The sequence below is a fragment of the Enhydra lutris genome, unplaced genomic scaffold (assembly GCF_002288905.1).
Source record: "Enhydra lutris kenyoni isolate GAN:26980312 unplaced genomic scaffold, ASM228890v2 scaffoldscaffold9, whole genome shotgun sequence".
Lineage (NCBI taxonomy): Eukaryota > Metazoa > Chordata > Mammalia > Carnivora > Mustelidae > Enhydra > Enhydra lutris.
Window position 1 is genome coordinate 8,579,830 of NW_019154093.1, and position 23,866 is coordinate 8,603,695.

Below are 23,866 nucleotides of genomic sequence, written 5' to 3' on the forward strand. Positions count from 1 at the left end.
TGTGTGTGTGTTTTAAGTAGATCTGATTTTCAATCCAGCCTTCTCTGCCCAGCTGTATAGCTCTCTGCTGGTCATTTAACCTCCCAGAGCCTCACGGTCTCCATCTGTAAAATGGGGACCTGAATGAACCCTGGGCATTCTTCTTCATGAGGAAACACAGAGGGCTCAAAGGAATTTGTAACTGTGAAGTCATCTTTAAGACTCCATTCAGGGGCACCTGGGTGGCTCAGTCTGTTAAGCGTCCGTCTTCGGCTCAGGTCATGATCCCAGAGTCCCTAACAGCCTATCACATGGCCTGACATGGTCCTGCATCGGGCTCCTTGCTCAGCTGGGTGTCTGCCTCTCCCTCTCCCTCTGACCCTCCCCCTTGCTCATGTTTTCTCTCTCTCTCTCTCTCAAATAAAATCTTTTTTAAAAAAGAGGTTTTGGGGGGGCATCTGGGTGCCTCAGTTGGTTAAGCAACTGCCTTCAGCTCAGGTCATGATCCTGGAGTTCCGGGATCAAGTCCTGTATTGGGCTCCCTGCTCTGCAGGGAGTCTGCTTCTCCTGATGACCTCTCTCTTCTCATGCTCTCTCTCTCTCTCTCTCTCTCTCATTCTCTCTCTCAAATAAATAAATAAAAATTTTTTACATTTTTAAAAAATAAAAAAGAGTTATTTTAAAACTCCATTTGGGTGTGGAAGGTTATGCTCTCATTTGCACTAATGACCAGGCATGGTCTCTAGGGGATTACCAAGCAGCTACTTCTCAGGAGAGCAGGCATCTTCACAGTCAGAGAAGGGGGAGGAGGTCTCCTGACCCCTGGCCTCAACACTTCAAAGAGGCATTTATGCCCCAAGCATCCTTGAAGACAAGGCAGATACATGAAGAGGAGCACAGGGTCACCTAAGGGGCCCCAAAGTAATCTCTATCCACAAATGTCCCCTGGCCCAGGGAATATCGTGGGATGTCTGAAATTTCCCTGCTAGAGACCTATACACTCCCTGAGGGACCAGGTCCACTCCTGTGACTGCCAATATTGCTTACCAAGCATTGCTGAGTCTGTGCTCTGTGCCAGGTACTGTCACAGTCAACTCTATGCTTGACTCCATCAAGGCCATCTCTCCACCTCTGGCTCCCACCTACGTTACAGACCCACATTCCCATCCCTCTACTAGAAATCTCTCACCATCCATGCCCCGCAGGCACCTGAAAACTCAGCATACCCCAGAGTGAGCTTATCAGCCTCCCCCACAAACCTGCCCCTGCTCCTCCTGCTTCCCCCTCTCCAGGCCTGGCCTCTCCCTGCTCTAGGCCATGACCCCAGAAGCCTCCGCAACCACCGACTCCCTCACTACATGCAAGCCATCAGTTACAGAGTCTTACAAACTCAGCGGCTTTCTCCATCCCCCCCCACCACCACCCAGGGCCAGGACTCAGATGAGGTGAGTAAGGCAAATTCAAGCAGGCGCTCTCAAGTCCCTGTAAGTGGTGACCTTGAGAGCGAGCATCTCCTTCAACCTGGCACCCTGGGAGCCTCAGCTGCCCACCCAAGTCCAGGCCAGCCCCGACCCCTTCAGCATCTCTCATGGGGCTAGGGCAGGAGCCTAGTCTCCCACCCCGGCCTCCAATCATCCTCTTCCCTGTGGCCAGATTAATCCTCCTCCCGAACCCCAGCTTTGATGCAATCGCATCCCCAAGAATCTCCCAGGGCTCGACCTCCACCTACTTAATTAGGTACCAAGCCTGGCACTCACGCCGGACAAGTGGGCCACCACGAGTCCAACACCTTTTTCAATTTTCCCTGCCAAAAAGCTTCAGAGCTGACATCTGATTGGATCATGAAAGCGCATGACACAAAAGCAGCCCAGCCATAGGTTCCCTAACAGCCTATCACATGGCCTGACATAAGAAGTTCTACATGGAGACAATGGGCATCAGTTGAGCCAATCAGATTTCTGCTCTCAGGAGTTTGTACTAGAAGGAAAAGAAAACTGTCTAATTGCGGGACAGAAAAAGCGGAAGCGAGGAACTGAACCTGAGTCACGTCAACAATTAATGCACTTCCTCCAGCTGTGCAGGTCCTGGCCCCATTTTAAATCCAGTCGGCCTTGGTTTACCAACCCTGCGACAGTTCTCTTACTGGATCTCCATAAGAAGGCCCTTATGATGCGAGAAGGGTCTTGTGTGAGCTCGCTTGAGTGGACCCCCCACCCATGAAATCAGAACATTCACAGATCTTTTCAGTACAGCCCAGCTTAGAATTTTGGCTGCAAGTCACAGAAAGCTAATGGGGGCTGGCTTTTGTTCCAGATGAATTAAGGACTGGAAATGGGACACAGAAGGCCACCAGGAGCCAGCCCTTTCTCTCTCCCTCTGCAGTCTACTTGGTCCCTGGGTAGAGCCTACCCACTCCCAGCTTCCCAGTGAGAGATCCCAACCCTGCCTTCTCCCAGCCCCAGGGCTAAATTTCCGGAAAAGAGAATCTGATTGATCCCATTTGGGTCAGTTATGCAATGAGCCAGGAGCCAGGAAACCAGCTCAAGGGAGAGGCATAGCTCCTGAATCTTTGAATTCTTCCCCTAGGTTAGCCTTTGACCTCTCCCAATCCACCCCCACCCATGGCTATGTTTTTGCCAGAAGGGGCTGGGGACCTGCCTCTTCTGAGCTTGCAGGCCTGGCACCGGGTCAGGAAGGCTGGATCCCACGAAGACCCCCAGAGTGGAAGACAGCTGTCTGGAGAAGGCTGGAAACCCCAGCTCCTGCCACGCACCCCCGAGCTTGGCTCTGACACTCACACACCCACAGGAAAAGGGGCATCTGATGCTTCTGTGCAGTTCCAAAAAGCTGGAGACATCTCACACCCACAAATAATAATCATGATTTTCTGTAATTATTATTTGTGTATTTTGCATAATTGTCATAATTATTATCATCAGCTCATCAGCCTCCCATCCCAGCGTGCTCTCCTCCCGTCCTCAGCCCTGAAATCCGATCACATGGGGCACCCTTTCCTGCCTCTGACTTCCTCCCTAGAGCTGGTTCTTAGGGATTCCTTCAGAAAACGGGATGGGACACTCCTGCGGGTTCTTCTGCCTTGCTTATCCCTCCAGAATATTTCTGGCTCTTGGTGCTTCCTCTGTGCCAGGCTGCGCTGGGGAGGGAGATGAGAGAAGCTGGCTTGCTCACTCGCTGTGGTAAGGAACTCAGACCTCCCTGCCCCCCTCCCAACAATGGGGTGCTGGAGCTTGGACCAGCCCAGGAGTTCAGGGTCTTATCCCAGCTCTGCATTCCAATGTGTGACATCACATGGGCAGCCTGAAATCAGTCATGGTGGGAGTATTTACACCATAGAAATGGGCCAAAGGGCTTTTTTCCAGGGAGATAGTTGGTGAACATTGATCAGCACACCTTCAAACCCACCCTCCGCACCACAGATGGGATATTCTTTTAAGGCAGAAATGGAACCATGTCACTCTCCTTCAGGGGCTCTATGTGACCCACAGGTGAAGCAAACTCTGCAATGGAAGGCCTCCAAAGCCCTCCATGGCCCAGTCCCAGCCCACCACTCTGACTTCCATCCTTACTGTCTCCCCAGCCCTTCCAGAAGTCTCTGCACCCCTTCTAGTCTCCTTCACATGCACCCCGACTCTGACTTATCTTTCCCACCTGCCTCCGCCCCTTCTCCCTTCAGTTTGGGCTATGATGCCACGTCTGTCTACAAACCCTTGCCTGATGCCCCTGTTCTTAACCACTCTCAGGGCAACACGCATTTTCACCATGAGTCTTCCTGCCTGTACCCCCTAAACCTCTTGCAGGGTCAAGTTTAATGTCCTCATTCTTTTACCTTCAGCACCTGGCACAGAGTCCCGCCATGCTGAACTGAATAGACTCAAACCAAATTGCATCAGAGAGAATCCACAGCACAGCCCAGGAGAGGCTGTGGGCAGGGTCCTCACCAAGCCCGAAGAAAGTGTGCTCTGGAAGGTCAGAGAGAGCAGGACGCTTCTGATGGGGACACATCCTCAGGGAGAAACACCAGGCCACACCCTCCTCTTGCTGCTTCCTGCCTACCCTGGGGCACCCCCATGAATGCCCCCCGTCGTTTCCCTATCTGCTGCTACAGCCTCATAACACTTTGGGTGCAGGAACCCCCCATCTCTACATGCCTCATGTGTGCACATGCGCGCCTGCACGCACACACCCACACGCACACGCACACATCTCCAACTCCCCCGCTCCCAAAACTGGCTGAGGCTGAATTTCCCAGATCCCCAGAGAAAAACAATGGGGGCGGGGTACCTGGGTGGCTCAGTGGGTTAAGCCTCTGCCTTCAGCTCAGGTCATGATCTCAGGGTCCTGGGATCGAGCCCCACATCAGGCTCTGCTCTGCAGGGAGACTGCTTCCCTTCCTCTCTCTCTGCCTACTTGTGATCTTGTCTGCCAAATGAATAAATAAAATCTTAAAAAAAAAAAAGAAAGAAAGAAAAACAATGGGGGCTCCATGGTCGATAGAAAAATTGGGTGAAAGAGGGATAAAACGTAGTCTTTCTCTCACACTGAAGTACGAAGTCTGAGGTTTCTATCTCACAGCTAACACTGAGAACTGTTTAGGAGGAAAGCAAAAGAGCAGCAAAACTAAATTAAATCATAAAGAAGAAACAAAACCAAACCTGAGTGCTTTCATGGTCTACACAAGGGTCCATAATATCTTCACTGGTGTATGGACCAGTGAAGATATTCACGGAGCAGTTTGCAGAAGAGGAAAAATCTGGGGTTTTCTATGCCAGGAAACGGGGAGGCAGCTGATGGTTCTGCCATATAAAGATGAAAACTAGCTCTCCACCAAGGATTTACTCATGTCCAGAAAACCTCCAGCTGGGTCCAGGAAAGGTCTGGCATGGGTCACGTGGTGACAGCAGCCATCCATTTTGACACTTTCTAGGCAAGTGCTACTGGAAATAGATGTGTTCTGTGTGGGGGGCTAACAGTCAGGGCACACTTACTCTGTCCTAAGGACTGGGCTTCCTGCCACGGCGCGGGGTGGGGGGTTAGGGATGCGGCTGGGGAAAGGCAGGGGGGCAGCCATTAAGAGTCTGGGTTCAGGGGCCAGACCACCTCTATCTGTTTACAACCTTGAGCAACTCACTACCTCAGTTTCCTCTTCTCTAAAAATGGGAATTATAATAGTATCTAACACACAGGGCTGTTATGAGGGTTAAATGTGTTGTTATATGTGGAGTCCTTGGAACAGTATTTGGTAGGATCTTTTAAGAACTTTTACTCTAATTATCTCATTTAATGTTGTCTTCAAGAGGGAGATGCTGTGGATGCCTGGGTGGCTCAGTCTGTTAAGCGTCTGCCTTTGGCTCAGGTCTTGATCCCAGGGTCCAGGGATCGAGTCCTTCGTAGGGCTCCCTGCTTCCCAGGGAGTCTGCTTCTCCCTCTGCCTGTCCCCCAGCTTACGCTCTCTATCTCTCTCTCTCAAATAAATGAAATCTTTTTTAAAAAATTTAAAAATAAGTGCACCTGGGTGGCTCAGTTGGTTAAGCGACTGCCTTCAGCTCAGGTCATGATCCTGGAGTCCAAGGATCGAGTCCCACATCGGGCTCCTAGCTCCATGGGGAGTCTGCTTCTCCCTCTGACCTTCTCCCCTCTCATACTCTCTCTGTCTCTCAAATAAATAAATAAAATCTTTTTTAAAAAATTTTTAAAATAAAATAAATAAATAAAATCTTTAAAAAAAAAAAAAGAGGGAGATAGTATTTTATCTCCATTTTACAAATGAAGCACAATGGCTTGCCCAATCCTTCCACCACCATGGCAGCCCAGGGTCTAAGAACTCGCAATGTAGCACCAAGGCCCCAGGGGAGGCCCCTCTCATCGTGGTCACCATTCAACACCGGTTGCCACAGAAACACCCCTCTCCTGGCCCCCGGGGGACTCCTTCAGCCCCACCAGCACACTTGGCAAAGCTGGGACCCACACAGCCCCCTGGGCCTCCTACCTCCTCCAAGGCCCCGCCAGGGAACAGACAGGGGTCCCCCCCCCCCCGCCTGGGACAACGCCAGACTTCCCTCACCTCCCAGGCCCTTGGGTCCACAAAGATTCTCCCTCTAGTCAGGAGGAATTCCTCTCTCTCTTTCTTCAATATCCTCTCCCTTCCCTTATCAGGGTACCCGGCTTAAGCCCCTGGAGAGGGTCCAGCTTTAAGCAAACGAAACCCCACAAGAGAAGGGTCTTGTAGATGTCTCTTCCTGCCCAGGCACAAACCTCCCTGGAGCAAGGAAGCTGAGGCCAGCTGCCTGCCAGGATGGAGGAGAGAGAAGACAGCACTGTCTCTCGTGGTCAGTCCGCAGGAGTGGGGCTGGGTGCTGGAATTCTGCACAGGGCGAGTCTCCCCAGAGGCTGGAGTCTGGCCCTGAGGTGCCAGGCTGGCCCAGGAGCACCCCTGAGATACCCCCAAAGGAGGTCACAGTTGGGTGGGGACACACACACCACAGCTGACCCTTAATGTGCACCGCAGAAGATCCAGCGGAGGTCTGGAGCTGACAGTGAGAGAAGAGCCCTGCATTCCTCGTGGGAAGGGCAGCGGAGTCTTCCACGGAGGGGAGCTATGAACTTGGCCAGGCTGGGTGAGGAGGGGATACCAGCCCAGAGGGGTAAGAGGCCCAGCAGAGGGACTAGCTAGAGCCTTGATATTGCACTGGTGTCCAAGGATATGGTGCCAGGTGACCCTTCATGAGGTGGAATGGGGACAGTTGGGGGCAGGGGGCCAGGGTGAGGTAGGGAGGTCGATAAGGCTCAGCTGTCAGGGGCCTGCGGTGCTGGGCTGGAAGCCTGGACTTCATCCTACAAGAAGGGAGGGTCACGGAAGGGTTTGCAGTAAGGAGGGATGTGCCTAGGTGTGGTGGGCGGGGGAGGCTGGGGTGGGGGGAGGGTGGCATGCCCAGGGGCCATGGGAACCTACTGCTGGCAACCAGGAGGCTTCTGCCAGCAAGCCCAGCCACCTGCCTGGAGGCCGAACGAACACAGTGAGCCTGAAGAGGCTGTGGTGGATTTTTCTAAGCCCACACTTGACTCTGTCCACACAGAGCCCGCCTGTGTGTGGTCTTTGGGGAGACTGCACGGGAGCAGCATATCGATCAGACTGGAAGGAGAGAAGGAGGAAAAAAATACCTTCAAACGGCAGAGCAAATCCGTTATCGGTTTCTAAAGACCCAAGAACACGAGCACACACACAGGCCGGCTTTGAGACTGCCTCGCACGAGAGACACGGGGACACGGAGGCAGATGTGCGTGTGCAAAGACACACGTGTGCACAGAGACACACGTGCAGACACACAGGCAGCTCGCAGCTGTAAGCACAGAGCGACTCTCACGGGTACCCACACATACATGCGGCACAGGGGCTAAGGACACAGGTCCGTGGAGGTGGAAGGGGCTGGAAGTACCCGCACAGGGAGACACAGTCCCGTGAACTGACACAAGAATGTGCCCCCCCCCTGCACAGCCAGAGGAGCTCCTGCGTTCCTGGACACACCCCTACAACCCGAGCCCCTTGCCCTCAGCCAGGTGGGAGCCAGCATCTCCTTATAGTGTCCCCCTGTTTGCCACCTGCTCTCAGCTTCCAGATCACCCGGCAGGAGTGGAGGGTCCTCTGACTCACTCCTGGGACTGTCAAGGTCACACGATGCAAATGAGGCAGACCTGCCCCACAAGAGGGCCAAGAAGGCCCAGGCATGGGTCAGGTGCGACCAAGGAATTCAGGGTGGGAGCATCAGAATCACGGGGAGAGACTTTTGAATCACCCATGTCTGGGCCCCACCCGCAGAGACTCTGCTCCGATTGACGTGGGGAGAGCACGGGGCCTGGGTAGGTTTTCAACACGCCGAGCTGATTCCAATGTGCTTCCAGGGCTGAAAATTACTGGAGCAACAGATGTGGCCTCTGGGGTCTTGCGAGCATCCTCGTTCCCCCGCAGGACCGCCTCAATACATGAGATCGTGAGGGTGGGAAGGTGCCCCTCCCCCAGCGCTTCAGCACATCCAGGAAGCCCTTGACACCCGGGGTCTGGCGTATTCCACCCCCACCCCCAGAACCTTTCCTAAGTGTCCCCGGTGCAGAGCGGAGCCGCGGTGGCGGGTGTGCCTATCCGCGCACTGCGGCTGCCCCCTGCTGGACGGAGACGGCCGAGCCCCGCGGCCTGCGGACCCGCTCTCCCAAGCGGGGCGGACCTCAGGCTGCCAAGGGAGGGAGCCAGGAGGGCGCGCCGTCCTGGAGAGAAACTCCTTACCCTCCCCAAATCCCCAGGTCTGCCCCCTCCTCCCAGGGCCCAGCCACCCCTCCAGTCCCAGCCGTCTCGGGCCTGGGGGCCCACAAAAGTCCTTTCTTTTGGCTCATCTACTCAATGGTAGCCAGCAATGCCATTGACCTGGCAGTCCTGGCAGCTGGGGCTACGGAGATGGATGGGGGAGGGGCCCAAAGGGAGGAAGCGCGCCCTCTTCCGTCCTCCCCCACACCCATCCATCCTCCCTCAAGGCGATGGCATCTTGGTCTACTTCACACCCGGATTCTCCCACCGCCCTAAGTGTAAAGCCCAGGCTCCTGAACACAGCCCCCCTATCTCCCTGGAAGGTCTCCCCCCACCACCCCCATCCCCAGGCTGCCTGACAAACTCTTACTCACTCTTCCACATCCTGCTCATGCCAGCTCCTCTAGGAAGCTTTCCCTGACCTCCTCGCTCCACCACTCCCCACACCCAGTGATTGCTTCCTCCTCTTCTTCCTGAATATGACATACCCACCTCTTATAAATAATTCTCAGTTCCCATGTCAGCCTCCCCTGACCAGACAACGGGGCTTCCCCAAGGGCAGGGACCAGGGACCTGGGGTCAATAAAGATCTGTAGGATGAGGGGCGGCTGGGTGGCTCAGCGGGTTAAGCCTCTGCCTTTGGCTTATGTCATGATCTCAGGGTCCTGGGATCAAGCCCCACATTGGGCTCTCTGCTCGGCAGGGAGCCTGCTTCTCCCTCTCTCTCTGCCTGCCTATCTACTTGTGATCGCTCTCTGTCAAATAAATAAATAAAATCTTTAAAAAAAAAAAAAAAAAGATCTGTAGGATGAAGGAAGGCTTCTCTGACCCGCCCAGTATGCAGGGAGCTCTCCCCACTCTGGCCCTACCTGGCAGTGCAGAGCCCTCCCCTTGAAGGAGCGACTGCTAGGACAAGGGGCCACGAGAGCCCTAATGGCACTAACACGAATGAAGCCCTCACTCACGGAGGGCCAGGTGTGTATTCTGCTCCAAGTGCTTTATATATCTTAATTCATTTCACTGTCTCATTCCACAGATGGGAAAAGGAAGGCACAGAGAGGCCAAGGAACTTGCCCAAACACACAGCAGATCAGCCCAGAGCTGGGAGTCAGCCCAGGAGGCGCTCCAGAGGCCACACTATTCACACGTCTGCCTTAAGGGAAAAGAACGCTGGTGGAAGATTGCTGTCCACTCCGGCCCAGGGCTGCCTCCAGGTACCTCTTCTGGTACCAGAGAGAAGCCAGGCCCCCAGACCCTCTCCAGCCGGCAGTTCGAGGGCTGCGGCTGCTTTCACTTCCTTCTTAATTTTTCTGACAAGAGCAGATGCCACTGCAGCTGACAAGCAGCCTGTCGGTGTGAACAGGAAGCAGATCCAGCCCCTCGTTTGTCTGGTAAGAAGATGGAACTGGACAGGGAGACAGCTGAGCTTCAGGAGAGCTGAAGGCTCGAGGGGTGGTGGCAGGAGCCGCAGGGTTCCCAGCAGGTGGGGAGGTGGGGCAGTGGCAGGACGGGGGCCCAGATGCAGGGAGACCCACGGGACCAGCCCTGCCTCTCACGGCTCCCTCCTTCCTTCTTCCCTCTCTCCCTTCCTGTTCTCCCTCCTGTCCTTCTTTCTTCATTCCCTCTCTCCCTCCCTTCCATCCAGACCTGGTGAACAACCACGCTTGCCCAGCTGCACAGGAGGAGGAAGGAGTCACTGCCCTTCTCCTCGAGGATGATGGGCCATCAGGTCACGACTCCAAAGCCCAGCTGCCTGGGTGCCTTCCGACAGTGTGAATGGCACAGTCCTAAGCTCCACATCTGTGAAACGGGGCGCGGGTGACACCTGCCACATGGCGGGTCGGAAGGATTAACCGAGTGCATACAGGAAACGCGTCCTGGCACAGCGCCTGGCACACGGTGCGTTCCTTCTCCCTATATCCAGCCTCCTCGCCAGCCCCAGGAGCTCTTTGCTCCTGTTCTTCTTGTTCCTTGCACACCCTCGGAACCCAGACATGCCCCCCAGGGTCTAACCACTGTCCCTCCCACTGCAAGGCTCTTATCCACAGCAGCTGTTTGCACGCACCCACAGACATGCTCCACACTGCACTCACACCCGCGCGCCCTCCCCACCCCTGCCTCAGCCGCCCCCCAGAGGGGTGTGGTGACTCCCAGACACCGGACTCCGAGGAGGGAAGAGTTCAGCTTGCGCAAAACAGCTCCCCCCTCAACCCCCACAAACCAGCTGCATCCGCCTCACCAATCGCTGGGGTCTGGGGGCTAAGTGGCATTCCTGCCAGCAGCAGGCCGGCGCCTCAGTGGGATGTTCCTCCTGACAGCTGGCCTCAGGCTGTCCAGCTGTAGCACCAAGAACCTCTCGACCCGGCTGGCCCTGCAGCCACAGTCCCAGGGAGCAAAGTATCAAGATCGAGGAGGTGGGCCACACCTCCAGCCCTAGCAAGCCCCTCAAAGATGAAACACATCCCTAGGTCCAGGGCAGTGAGTGGGTCCCCGCGAAGGTGCTGTTGGTCAGAGTGTGAGCGTGCATGATTGTGTAGGTCTGAGTAGGCAGCTACAGTGAGTTTCTGCCCGTGCTTTATGGCACTGTGGTTCATGTGTCCCTACGACTGTGTGTCTGGGTGCCTGTGTAAATGTGTCATGGGGCACTGGGACACTGGGACACTGTCCCTGGCTGAGCACCTGGCTGAGTCCCTGTCCTCATCACCAGGATCAGCACTGCTATCCCCCGTGAGTACTCACTGTGTTCTGTGTGCCTTACCTATATGTGTTCATTGATTCCTCATGAAAGAAGCACCCTGACCCCAGCCCTTTGCCAGGCCCCACACATATGGAGTCTCAGAGGATAGGCCACGCTCAAATTCTGTGGCGTGGTCTTGGAGGTCCCTCAAATTCTAGCTCAGAGCTCTATCTCGGGCTGTATCTCCCACCCTCCCCCTCCTCAGCCAGCAGTCCTCTAGCCTTTCACATCAGGAAACTACTCCTGACCTTGCAAGACCCAGAAAACACTACTTTCTCATGGAAGCATCCCCCACACAGCCCTGCTACCTCCTCCAGGAAGCCTTCCCTGACTTTCCAAGAGTTGGCCCCTTTGGCCTACATGCTGCAACACTGATGCCTCCCAGCTGGTCATTATTTCTTACACGTCCAACTTCCCATCTGCCTGGAACTCAAGAACGAGGTGGAGCCTGAGTCTTCAACGGAACCTCTCTCATGCAGTAGCTCCTCAGGAAATGGTGGCTGCGCCCGTGACCCTTGGCTAGGGGTAAGGGAAGCAGGGAGGTGGCCCAAGTTCCATTCCCTGAGGCTTCCTCCAGCTTAATTCAGGGCTGCATCTCTGCTCTCTCTCCTGGCTCATCTGTAAGGGTCAAGGTGCCTGGTCCAAAGCAGATGGTCCAGAGCTGCCCGGATCTGGAGGAGCACCACAGGGGGGTGCCCAGACCAGACACAGACCTCTGCTGGTAGCTGAACTCTCCCTTTTTCCCCAGACAGCTGCTCTCCTCAGCCTTGAGGCCAATCCCTGAGACCTGCCACAGCCACTGCCCCCTTCCCAAAGTCACCATCTAGGAGGCCTCCCTCGGAAGGGGGCAGGGCAGAGGGAGAAGGAGGAAGCCAGGTGGGGGATGAGGAGCTCAAAGTCCTAGGAGGGAGATGGAATGGAGGAAAGGGGAGGCAGAAGAGAAAAGGGGGATAGCTCTCTGTGTGTCTGCAGCCTGATGCTTCCCCTGGTTAACGACTGCCTGCCGTCCAGGCAAGGCCCCAGCCCCTGCTAATTACCATGATTAGCACTGAGCAAGCTGCCGCATTTTATGACTCTCCAAACCAAAAAAATAATTAAAGCAATTACTGTCATTAACACTCTGCCCTCTTCACCACCTTCTCTGAGAATGAACAGCCAACAGGCCCCAGGGAGCCGTGATTGGACCCTGGGTGCCTTCCCCTCCTCATTTTGCAGCCCCCCCTCCACCACCAACCCTGCCACCACCTGCCACCTCCAGGAGCACCAGCCCGGACAGCCCAAGCCCCAACAAGACAGGAAAGCCACAAGGAAGAGCCTCAGTGGGAACCCAGGCAACCCCCACCCCTAGCCCCCAATGTGCCTGGAAAAGCCAGAGCCAGGCCCCCTGAGAAACTGCACCAAGAAGGTGCCCCTCCCAGGGAGGAGCCCACTAGTGTCAACCCCCTCCCACCTCCCTGACAAGGGGCACCCCACCCCAGCCCTGTGCCCTCTGGTCTTCAGTCTCCCACCACAGCCTGGCCCTATGCTCTGCCACACCCAGCTGAGGGACTGGGGCACCTAAACCCCAGAGTTTCAGTTTCCTTGTCTATAAAATGGGCTGTTTGGTCTGCTTGAGCTGCTATAATACACCACAGATGGAGGTCTTAAACAACAGTTTCTTGCAGTTCTGGAGGCTGGAAAGTCCAAGATCAAGGTGCTGATGAACTCAGTCCCCTGTGAGAGCCCTCCCTCTGGCTTAGAGATGGCTGCCTTCTTTGCATGGGCTCCCATCCCTTTCCTGGATTAGAGCACTTGCGGTGGGGGGAGGGGGAGAGGGAAAGAGGAAGGAAGCAAGCTCCGGGGCATCTCTCCTTGGAAGGGCACCAATCCCATCATGGGGGCCCCACCCCCACATCCTCTGATAAACCTCATTACTTCCCAATGACCCCATCTCCAAATACCACTACATTGGGGATTGGGGTTTAGAGCTCCAACATATGAATTTGAGGAGGGGGGGACACAATTCTATCCATAGCATGGGCTTTGAATTGTCTATGAAATAATTCCTTCCTCATAAGCCTTTGAAGATTACATGAGATAATCATCAGGAAGTGCCATGCCTGGCACATAGTGGGTCCTCACTCAGCAGTGCTTCCCTTCAAAGCCCCTCCAAAGCAGAGAATGGCTGGGAGAGCAGAAGGAATTGGGGAGAGCCAGGCTCTGGGCTGGGATGGTTTTGTAAACCATGATGACTGTGACCCAGGCTTATGGCCATAGCCTCCCACCTGGTCTCCCTGCTCTGTCCCTACCTCCTGCCCTTCAATTAATTCTCAACACATAAGCCAAAGAGAATCTTTTAAAGCATAAGTCATAGAGCACGGAGGATTTTTAGGGCAGTGCAAATACTGTGTAGGATACTATAATGATGGATACATGTCATCACGCATTTGTCCAAACTCATAAAATGTACACCAGGAATGAACCCTGGTTTTTACGGTCTTTGGGTGATAATGAGGTGTCGATGGAGATTCATCAGTTGAAACAAATGTACTACTCTGGTGGGGGACATGGATGACGGAGGAGGCTGCACACGTAGGGGGTCAGGGGGAACAGGTATATGAGAAATCTCTGTATCTGCCTCTCAATTTTGCTATGAACCTCAAACTGCTCTAAAAAGTAAAGTCTTTACATTGCCCCCCTAGAAAGTAATAAATACTTACATATATATATAAAAATCAGATCATGTCACTCCTCTGCTCAGAATCCCGCAATGGATCCCCATGTTACTCAGAGTAAAAGCCAAAGTCCTTAAGATGGTCTCCAAGGCCACATTCCTCTCCGGGCTCGCACCGCAAACATATCCAACACAGTCCTGCCCTAGGGCTGGCCCACGACTCGGGGACTCTTAACTCCAGAAGCAACTCACCTCTTCCAGGACTTTGTCCAATGTCTTCCCAATGATACAGCTCTCACCTGCCTCCCACCACACACCCCCAACCCCCTTGCCCTGTTTTACTTTTCCATTCTCCCACTGTGCCTAACACCTTTTTACACGCTTTGCAATTTACTTGTTTATTGCCGTCACCAGAGACTTCGGCACAGGCAGTGGATAAGCAACGCGGATCGCTGGTGGGACTGGGCGGGACCAGTCTTCAACAGCGACACCGTGTGCCTAGAAGAAGCAACAGCAGGGGGCGTGGTCCCGGAGGCGGGATGACGTCATTTCCTCCGCCTGAGTCCCGGGGATTCCTGGCCAATCCAGAGACAGGGAGAGGTTCTACCCTGGGCTTTCCTGTCGGAAGGTGGCCCGGAGCAGTTATTTTAAAACTGAAAGTTCACATTCAGTAGGATGGCTATTACTTAAAAACAACAACCAAATAACAAGTGTGGGCCAAAACCTAGCGGGACTGAACTCTCAGGCAGTGGTGGTTGGAATGTAAAATGGAGCCACAGCTGCGGAAAATCCTAGAGTGGTTCCTGGAAAACTCGAACAGAATAATCGTGTGTCCAGCAGCTCCCCGTCTAGGTAGGTACGCATCCCAGAGAATGGAAAGCAGGGATTCGAACAGACGTTTGTGCACCAGTGTTCACAGCAGCCTTATGCACAACAGCCAAAAGGTAGACGTAGCCCGAGTGTCTGTCAATGAATTGAAAAATAAGCAAAATATGTCTGTACATACAGTGGAATAGTATTCAGCCTTCAAAAGGAATGGCACCCTGATACGTGCTACTGTTAGGTCCGTAATCAAAGGAGCGAGACTGATGCAAAGCAAAAGTCAAGCAAAGCTTTATTTCGCGCCAAGCATCGAGAATCAAACAGACCATTCGGGGCCGTCTCTTACAGAGAAGGCGACCACCCCCAGCCTCACAGACTAACTTTTATAAAGCAAAGGCCATGTGGTTGAGCCTGGCCACACACAGGTGGCCAATGAGATTGTAACACACAGAGAAAGGTGCACAGTCATGCTAGGTCACACATGGGTGTCCAATTGAATTACAATTCACCCCATAGTAGTTATTTGAACTAGCCTATCACCTTGGTCGGAATTGGCACCCAAAAGGCGGGGTCCACACTCCTTGGTAGCTAGGGAGACCGTATGCGTGCTCCACTGATTGGATGTCTCCAACCTGGCCTGACCCGTCCTTGTATTTGGGCTCTGTTACCTAGGACTGGTCGACCACATTCTACTGGTTTCCCAGACTTGCTTTTAAGTAAGTCCCCTGGGTGGGGGGGTGCAGGGTCAGTTTAAGTTTTACTGCATAAACAACAAAATCACTGTTTAACTGGATGGAATCACTCTGGCTAAGTGGGCCCTTACAGCTACAACATGGCTGAACCTCGAAGACACGACGCTACCTGAAATAAGCTAGTCATTGGGGCGCCTGCGTGGCTCAGGAGGTTAAGCCTCTGACTTCAGCTCAGGTCATGATCTTGGGCTTCTGGGATGGAGCCCTGTGTCAGGCTCCCTGCTCAGCAGAGAGTCTGAGTCTCCCTGTCCCTCTGCCCCTCGCCTCACTCATGCTCTCTCTCTCTCTCTCTCTCAAATAAATGAATAAGATCTTTTTAAAAAATACAAAATAAGCTAGTCACAAAAGGGTCAACACAGGTTGATTCCACTTATATAAAGTACCTACCATAGTCAAATTCAGAGAAAGTAGGATGGTGGGTGCCAGGAAGTAGGAGGAGCGGGGGAGAGGGAGTTGGTGTTTCATGAGGACAGAGTTTCAATTCAGGAAGATGAAAAATTTCTGGACAAGGATGGTGTCCATGGCTGCACAGCAGTGTGAATGTACTTAACAATGAACTGTACACTGAATTAAAATTGTAATATTTATATTATGAATATACATATTTTACCACAATAACAAAATTAAAATTTTTAATTTTTTTTTAAAGTGGAAAAATAAAACAGAAAATAACAAGGTTGGGGTTACTCAGAATCTGAGGAGAGTTGCTCCAAAACATGACACGAAGGTGGGTACAGGACATATTTCCCCCAAACGTGAGCCCTCCAAGCCCCTGGCACCAAGTGACCCTACTTCTGTACGCCACACTTCACCTTGTTGGGATCCAGTTTGGATCATATTTCTTTCCGGGGCCCATCTATAAGGACTCTGAGCTCCCAGAAGTCAAACTGCATGAAATATTCCTCTATAAAGTTCCTTTCCTCTTGTTCTGGTCAACTTTGGATGAGGGTGCCTGGGTGGCTCAGTGGGTTAAAGCCTCTGCCTTCGGCTTGGGTCATGATCCCAGAGTCCTGGGATCGAGCCCCTACATCAGGCTCTCTGCTCGGCAGGGAGACTGCTTCTTCCCCTCTCTCTCGGCCTGCCTCTCAGCCTATTTGTGATCTCTGTCTGTCAAATAAATAAATAAAATCTTTAAAAAAAAAAAAAAAACTTTGGATGGCTATGAGTCCTCTCTACATCTGCTGAATTGGCCAAGCCGTGTAGAGTCAGCTGGCTTGGCCACACGCAGCTTTGTCTGATACTCTCATTACTATTGATTAGGGCCCACGTTCTATGGAGTTAAACGTTCACTTGTGGAAAACTGATAAGGTACAGATGGTTTCCATCCCATAAATAATGCCAAAGTTTGGGGGGGGGGGTTGTTGCCTTATAGGATATTAACCAGTTTTGTATCTAATTTAGTAATCTTATTGCATCATTGTTTTTCTGATGAGTTTCCATATCCTCCTTTGAAACAGATTTGTTGGAAGATTCTCTCATTGAGTTAAATAATATTTTGATTGTGCTCCCTAGGTATTGCATGATAATTCTGTTTTTAACACTTTGAGAGTTATACTTTGGCATCTGGGGAAACTGGGCAGGTGCTCATGTGTCCCAGACACAGTCCTTGGGCTACTTTTGTCACTTCCCTGCCTCAATGCTCCTTCATCAGACTCCCCTCCCCTGCCTACCTCTCTCTTACTCATCTGAAAATCCCTGTTCTCCTCGGCTTCTACCCCAGGCAATAAAACCAGGTGACATCAATAGTCCTGTTTGAAATGTGGTCATTACAAAACCAAGGATTCACCATCTCAATTTGCATTCCTATATTTAGATTTCTTCTTCGAGCTCTTGCTAGAAAAACAGGTAGTGTTTGCCTTACTATGTGTAGGACTCCATCCTGTTGATTTTCTTAAAGAGCAGGGGTGGGGTGGGGGATGGGGAGTAGCCATCTCATTCAAGGTCACATGTGTCTACACCTCCAAAAACCAGCTATCCCCAAATGAGCTTCCTCATCATCTTTTAAAAAAAATAAAGATATTCCTACAGATAACCTGTTACAATATTTTAGAACTGATTATTGTTATTATAGAAAGAAGTTCTTTTTCTTCTTTTTATGATTTTGTGTCTGATGTCTTACTAAACCCTTTTATTAGCCATAATTAATTGTTTTGAGTTAATTTTATTGGGTTTTCCAGTGATAAAATTGTGTCTCTGGCAACTGATGATCATTTTCCCACAGCTAAATTTTGTAATCATGTTTTCTGTCTGATCACATCGGCTGTAATACATGTGCTTTGCTATGATTAAATGTGTTGAGCTATTTTGTGTATAGATTTTGAGCAAAATTTATTGGCGAGTAAGAAGGCTAGGGACTAAAGCAGCTAAAAAAAAAAACGAAAAACAAAACAAAACAAAAAAAAACAGAAAAGATCGTAGGAAACTGTGTGGGGAGATGGGACGAGGCCTGGACCAGTATCATGAAAGCAAGGGAAGAGCTACACAGAAGAGCAAGTTTAGATGATGAATCACCAGCTAGGGCCGAAACCAGACAGAACTTTAGATCTGCGCACCCAAAGCCCAGCGGTCCACCTGAGCGACCGGGTACCACGGGCACCCATTCCGCCTTCCTCCCTACCACAGTGATTATTTTAGGAATGGGCACTTGATCCAGACTCACATCAAACAGGCCCCGCCCCAGTGTTCCCCATCACATGACCCAAATTGGTCCAATAAGAAGCAAAGCTCAGGAATTCTATAGGTTGGATAGTTGGTCAAAAGGCAGCCCCTCTCTTTCCCAGAATGTGAAGGAAGAAACCTAGAAGCTGGCCTGAGCATCAGGTGTAATGCACTTTGGATCAGACCTATCCAGGCTCATACTACTTATGGGCTTCCAAATCCCATAAACTCTATCTTCCTTTCCTGGTTAAGCCAGTTTGCAGTGGGTGCTCTATAATTTGCTCTGTGAAGAGCCCCAGCTGGTACGCCAGGAAATTGACGATATTTTTTAATAGATCCTACAATTCTCTTACAGTGTATTCATCTGAGAAAAGGTGTGAGGGGGGAAGTAATTAGAATTCTCAGTTTATAAACATTTCCTAAAATGTGAATTCAAGAGAGAAATTAGCAGCTATTTTAATTGTCTACTCCATTTCCACATCCTCACACTTGATCTACCTACTCTCTAAATATATTAATTAACATTTTTATAAACACTTTTCCAGTTTACAATACATCTTCACACATCTTGACTCGTTTGGTTCCCACAACAAACAGGAAAGATGGCTGAGCAATGCCTCAATTTGTGTAGCTCCGCATAGTTGGCGAGGCCCTTTCTCTTACGTTATTTTCTGTGGTACTGGTACCTCTGGCTCTCGTAAGTCCCAAACTCCAGGAAAACTGATGTACTTGCAAGTGGTTCTCTTGCAAGTCCCCAGAGACTAGCTGGACATTTCTCTCTATTCACTGGTGTCAGTCCACACTGTCCCTACCTTGTTCACCAGGTGAACTCCTATTCATACTTCAAAGCCCATTTCAGATAAGCCCCATCATGTCTTTCTCCCCAGAAAGAGGGGCGGGTTGGTGTGGTCCTCAAAAACTATTGTCTTTGCCAGATTTCTCAAGGTGAGCCAACTCGGTGTTGGGATGGAATAGGGGGCTCTGGCCAACTGTTTTGCGGTTTGGGGTACACTTCATCCATCACCAAAAGAAAGACACCGGCCACTCTCCCAGCCCCCTGGTCATAAGAACCTGCTTCCAGCTTAGCCAGATTTTCTCTCTTTGTTGTATGGAGGGAGAATTGTCAATGTCAGCCTTGGCCTCAGGCCATTTTTATTGGTTTTATGCTACCGGCCCTCAGGCCAATCCAGACCATCATTGGGCCTTTAAGTGGGCCTCAAAGAGACTTACAAATAAACCTCAGACATGTTCTCAAATTGGTCTCAAAGAGACCCTCACCTGGATCCTCAGATAGACCCTGGATGGACCCTTCAATAGGCCTGGATCGGAGCACAGACCTGCATCAGGAAACCTGGTCCTCTGATCTCGGATTCCCTCAAGGACACCCTCCCCCAAAGAGCCAGAACCTGGCACCCACTCTCCACGCCCCTGTGGAATGTCTGTCCAGGGCCTACAGGATTCTGGGGTGTTTTATTGGGTCCAAAGGCCTGGCTGGGGAGGACTGAGGATACTGGTGGTTTTCAGCTCAATTTCCAGACTCAGAGCAGGTGTGGCACTTGGCCTCCCCCATCTTATCACTGCTTGGGGGATTCTAGTAACCAGTGTCCTCTCCATAGAATCAGGGCTCAGAGGGCAGAAGAAATGGGGAGAAAACTGTCCCAGTGGTGTTCAGAGAGAGTCATTGGGGGCAAGGAGGGAGGTGAAGGGATCAGAAGGGGTAGTCCAGGTCCTTTCTCTGGGGGCTGCCTGGGGCTACAGCACCAACTTTTTACAGAGTATTTACAGGATCTGGTCGGGACTGTCTGTGTGAAGTCCACTTCCGGGCGCCTGGGTGGCTCAGTTGGTTAAGCAACTGCCTTCAGCTCAGGTCATGATCCTGGAGTCCCGGAATCGAGTCCCGCCTCAGGCTCCCAGCTCCACGGGGAGTCTGCTTCTCCCTCTGACCTTCTCCTCGCTCATGCTCTCTCTCACTGTCTCTCTCTCTCAAATAAATAAATAAAATGTTAAAAAAAAAAAAGAAAGAAAGAAATCCACTTCCTGTGTCCGCAACACAATCGCATTTATACCTGGGAGTTGGCTGCTGTTGCCTTACAGAATTCCTCACCTTCCCTCATGCTCCTCCTCCAGGGCTCCCCAGCTCAGAGAAGGGCGCTCCCAATGCCCGAGGCTCCTTTCCTGCCCCCCAGCAGCCTGAGTGAGGCCAGCTGGACCTCCAGCCTGAGGCCCTCAGCCGCTCAGCCTGGATGAAAGCCACCATACCTAGCTGACTCCTCCTTTCCCTCCCACCAGCCTCCAGAATCAGTTTTCCAGAAACCACCTCTGATCATATCAATCTGCTTTGGAATTTCCAAGGATCCCCTCCACCCAGGAGATACAGTGGAAGAAAGCCCCACCTCCTGTGAGTCACAGTCTGGTCCCCAGGGACCTTTCCAGAATCACTTCTTGCACACGCGCGTGTGTGTGCGCGCGTGCACACACACACACACACACACACACACACACATTTCCTCCAGACCAGATTCAGCCCCTCCTCTTCCCACCACCATACCTTTCTCCCACCAGCCCCCTGGCCCTGGGCTACCTTTTCCTCTGGCGGCGGGTCACTCTGCCCTTGCGGGGTTCACAGAGCCATGCTCCTGTGGGGGCCTCCCACCAGCGCTGCCCCTCCCTCTTCAGATCTTGTGTGTCATTTGCCCCTTTTCTACAAAAAAACCCCAACAAATTCCTGCACTGGCTGAGATGCACCGTCAGTGATTCACTGCGGGGTTCCCTATTACTGTTGCTTGCTCACATGAAGTCATTGCTCAGTCACTGGGTATTTGGGGAGCCCCTACCACACTTCTGGTGCTGTCCAGGACCTGGGGCACAGCCATGATCAAGCCCAGGCCCGCACTTTCATGGATGGGACTCAGACCGTCCCTGAAGAGAATTATCCAGTGAATTCTGGCCCTCATAGTGGTCTTAGCTATTCCCAGCTACCTCTCCAAACTCTGGTGCCCAGGGCCCCAGGAATCGGAAGCAGCCACCCCGTTTGTTCGCCTCCACAACCTCCCGCCTTTTGACTGTGCACTGGGTGCTGGGTGCTGAGTGCTGGGTGACAGGCAGCCCGAAAGCACACCTCCCCTAGCCCCGCACCAGCAGCTCCCTGCACACCGCGCTGCTGATGTTTAATTTTGCTGAACACCGAGTCCCAACCCCGTGTTAATTGGTTTTACTCCAGCCTTTTGTGCCTCCCATTAAATGAGGAAATGCCACCCATAAAATTTTAATTTTAAAAGCCAACTTGTTTGTTTTATATTGAAATTCCCCGGGCAGCTCCAGCAGAGGGAAACAGACACATTTTCGTTTCATTAAAGAAACTTGAGTGAAGATAAAAAAGAAGCTGAAAAATTAGATTTAAAAAGAGAGAGCGAGAAGCGTTTAAAGACAATGGAGGAAAATGAGCTGCCGCAGAGGGCTGCAGGGAGCACAGCCCACCTCCACAGACTGCACTCCTGCATGGAGACAGGAGCTGGAGGGGGCATCGGTGGACAGCGGCGGCCAGCGCTACCAGAAGGCTGAGGCATGGACTCTCTCCTCCCTGAAAATCTGTGGCCTGGTATCCTAGAGGAAGTAGGCTAAAGGGACTCAGTCCCCTGCCCCAATCCCAGGGCCAGCGGCATCCTCTTCCTTAGGTACAAACTGCATGATGGGTATGCGAACTGTGTGACCTTGACTCTACTGCTTACTAGCTGTGTAATAAAGACCAATGACCTCAGTTTTCTCATCTGTAAGATGGGAATAATAATATTACTTAGTGTACAGGGTTGATATGAGGCTAATGTAGGTTAACACCTTGAAAACACAACAGAACCTGGAATACAATAAGTGCTTAATAAATGTTACCTTTTATTATTCTCATCCTGCCGCTACCCTTCTACTCCATGCTCCTAACACGTTTCCCTCTGCTGAGTGTACCTGTCTGCCTCCCTCATCTACACATCCCCTCATCACTCAATGTTGTCCTTTTAATTATGTCCCTGAGCTAAAGACAGCTAAGAGAGATTGGGGGAAGGTCTGAGTAGAGGCTCAGGGAGACCCCATTCCACAGTCTGATCCCTGTGGCCCAGACTAACTCATTAAAATTTTATTATAATCCAGGGCGCCTGTATGGCTCAGCCGTTAAGCATCTGCCTTTGGCTTAGGTCATGATTCCAGGGTCCTAAGATCGAGCCCCACATCAGGCTCCCTGCTCCATGGGAAGCCTGCTTCTCCCTTTCCCTCTTCCACTGCTTGTGTTCCCTCTCTCGCTGTCTCTCTCTCTATCAAGTAAATAAAATCTTCAAAAAAAATTTTTTAATTATAATCCTTCTGGGGAAAGCCAGTCTCCCTGCATTCAAATCCCACTCCAATGACCAGCTATGTTCTTGGGCAAGAGCTTTTGGGTCTCAGTCTCTCCAACAATAAAATGGGAACAAAAACCGGATCAGCCACACTTTGCCGTGAAGGGCCAACGAAACGAGCTGTGCAGAGTGTCCAGTGAGTAGCTGCTCTTCTCATCCCATCTGGGGGTCTGAGGCTGTGGGGGTGGAGAAGGAGGGGGTGGCTAGTTCCATAATAGGGTGACCTTACCTCCTGTTTCTCGGCTGTTGCCACAGGGTCATTAGTAACGGCGCTCCCTTTCATTCTCAAAAGTGTCCCAATCTGGCTGAATCATTATCTGGTCACCCTATTTCCAATCCCCCACCCCAGTGAGGGGCCTCAGAGCTTGCCCTTGGGAACTGGGAAAGGGTTCTGACCCTTGACCTGTCTTCTGCCTGACTACTGAGTCCGCACCCTAAGCCCTAACCTCACATTTGGCTCACACAGTTGGGGAGAAGCCCAGGGAAAGACCTCAGGTTTGGCGAAGGTGCTGGGATTGGAGTCCGTTGGGGTTCCAGGCCTCTGCATGCCAGAGGGCCCTTTCTGCAACCTCTGACCCTGACTTCCTCTTCTCTCCTGGGCGGATGGGGGCGTGGATTAGTAAATGGAGTATTTCACCAGTGGCTGCAAAGCTGAAACCAAATCTTCACAGAGATGTGAAAGGCTTGGAAACCGCGAAGGGCTGCTCCCCATCCGAGTGCAACCTGCTCCAACCTGCAGAGCAGAACTCCTAGGCTCTGTTCCGGCCATAAGCCGAGATGGGGACACAGACCTTCACAGAAGGGGTGGTCTGCCCCACACCTCAGCACAGGCAAGCCCCGTCACTCACAGCCTAGGTCCTGCAGACCCTGACCCTCATCCCACAGGCCCCCCTCAGAGACACCTCCTCCAGGCGGGAGCCGCTGCAGGCCCCCCTGGCTCCATCCTGTGAGAGCTACCCCAGGGTGGACAAGAAGCCAGCAGCCTCGAGGGCTGATTCTCTGAAAAGCCTTGAGAGAACACCTTAGTGGCAACAGAGCAGCATCCATTTCTTCTGGGCAGGTTTCTTCTCCAGGGTTCCCAAAGTGTACACCAAGGCACCCCTAGGACTTGGTGACAGTTCTGAGAGAGCTGGACCAAGTGGGTAGGGTTCCAGATGTACTCATAAGCTTCCTCTCCCTCTCCCTCCCCCTCTCTCTCCTCTCTCTGCCTTCAGCCAGAGCATCTCTATTTTATATGATCCAAGATACTGCTTGCACAAAAGTTTCCACTGTTAGAATATTCTTTTCAAAAACACTGCTCTTTTCCTTCTCTTCCCTCCCCCCACCCTCCCTTCCTCCCTTTTCTCCTCCCTCCTTCCCTTCCTTCCTTCCTGACCCATCTGTCCTAAAACCCTAAGGTTCAGCAGAGCAAGGGAGACACCTGCTTGGGAAGGTGGTGCAGAAAGCACCAGAACAGAGTATCAGAGCCGAGTAGGGAGGGCTCCATGTGGGAGGCAGCCCAGCACAGGTGTCAGAGTCCCAACTGGGTGAGGAGAGCATCTGTCACAAAGGGGCAGCGTGGCCTGGGGG

The 23,866-nt window shown here is 52.1% G+C and overlaps 1 long non-coding RNA gene across 1 annotated transcript in view; it reads right to left on the minus strand.

Annotated features, from left to right (window-relative positions):
* LOC111143456 overlaps nt 1–23,866 on the minus strand; it is a 54,829-nt gene that overhangs the window by 15,441 nt on the left and 15,522 nt on the right. The gene's annotated exons all lie outside the window — the stretch shown is intronic.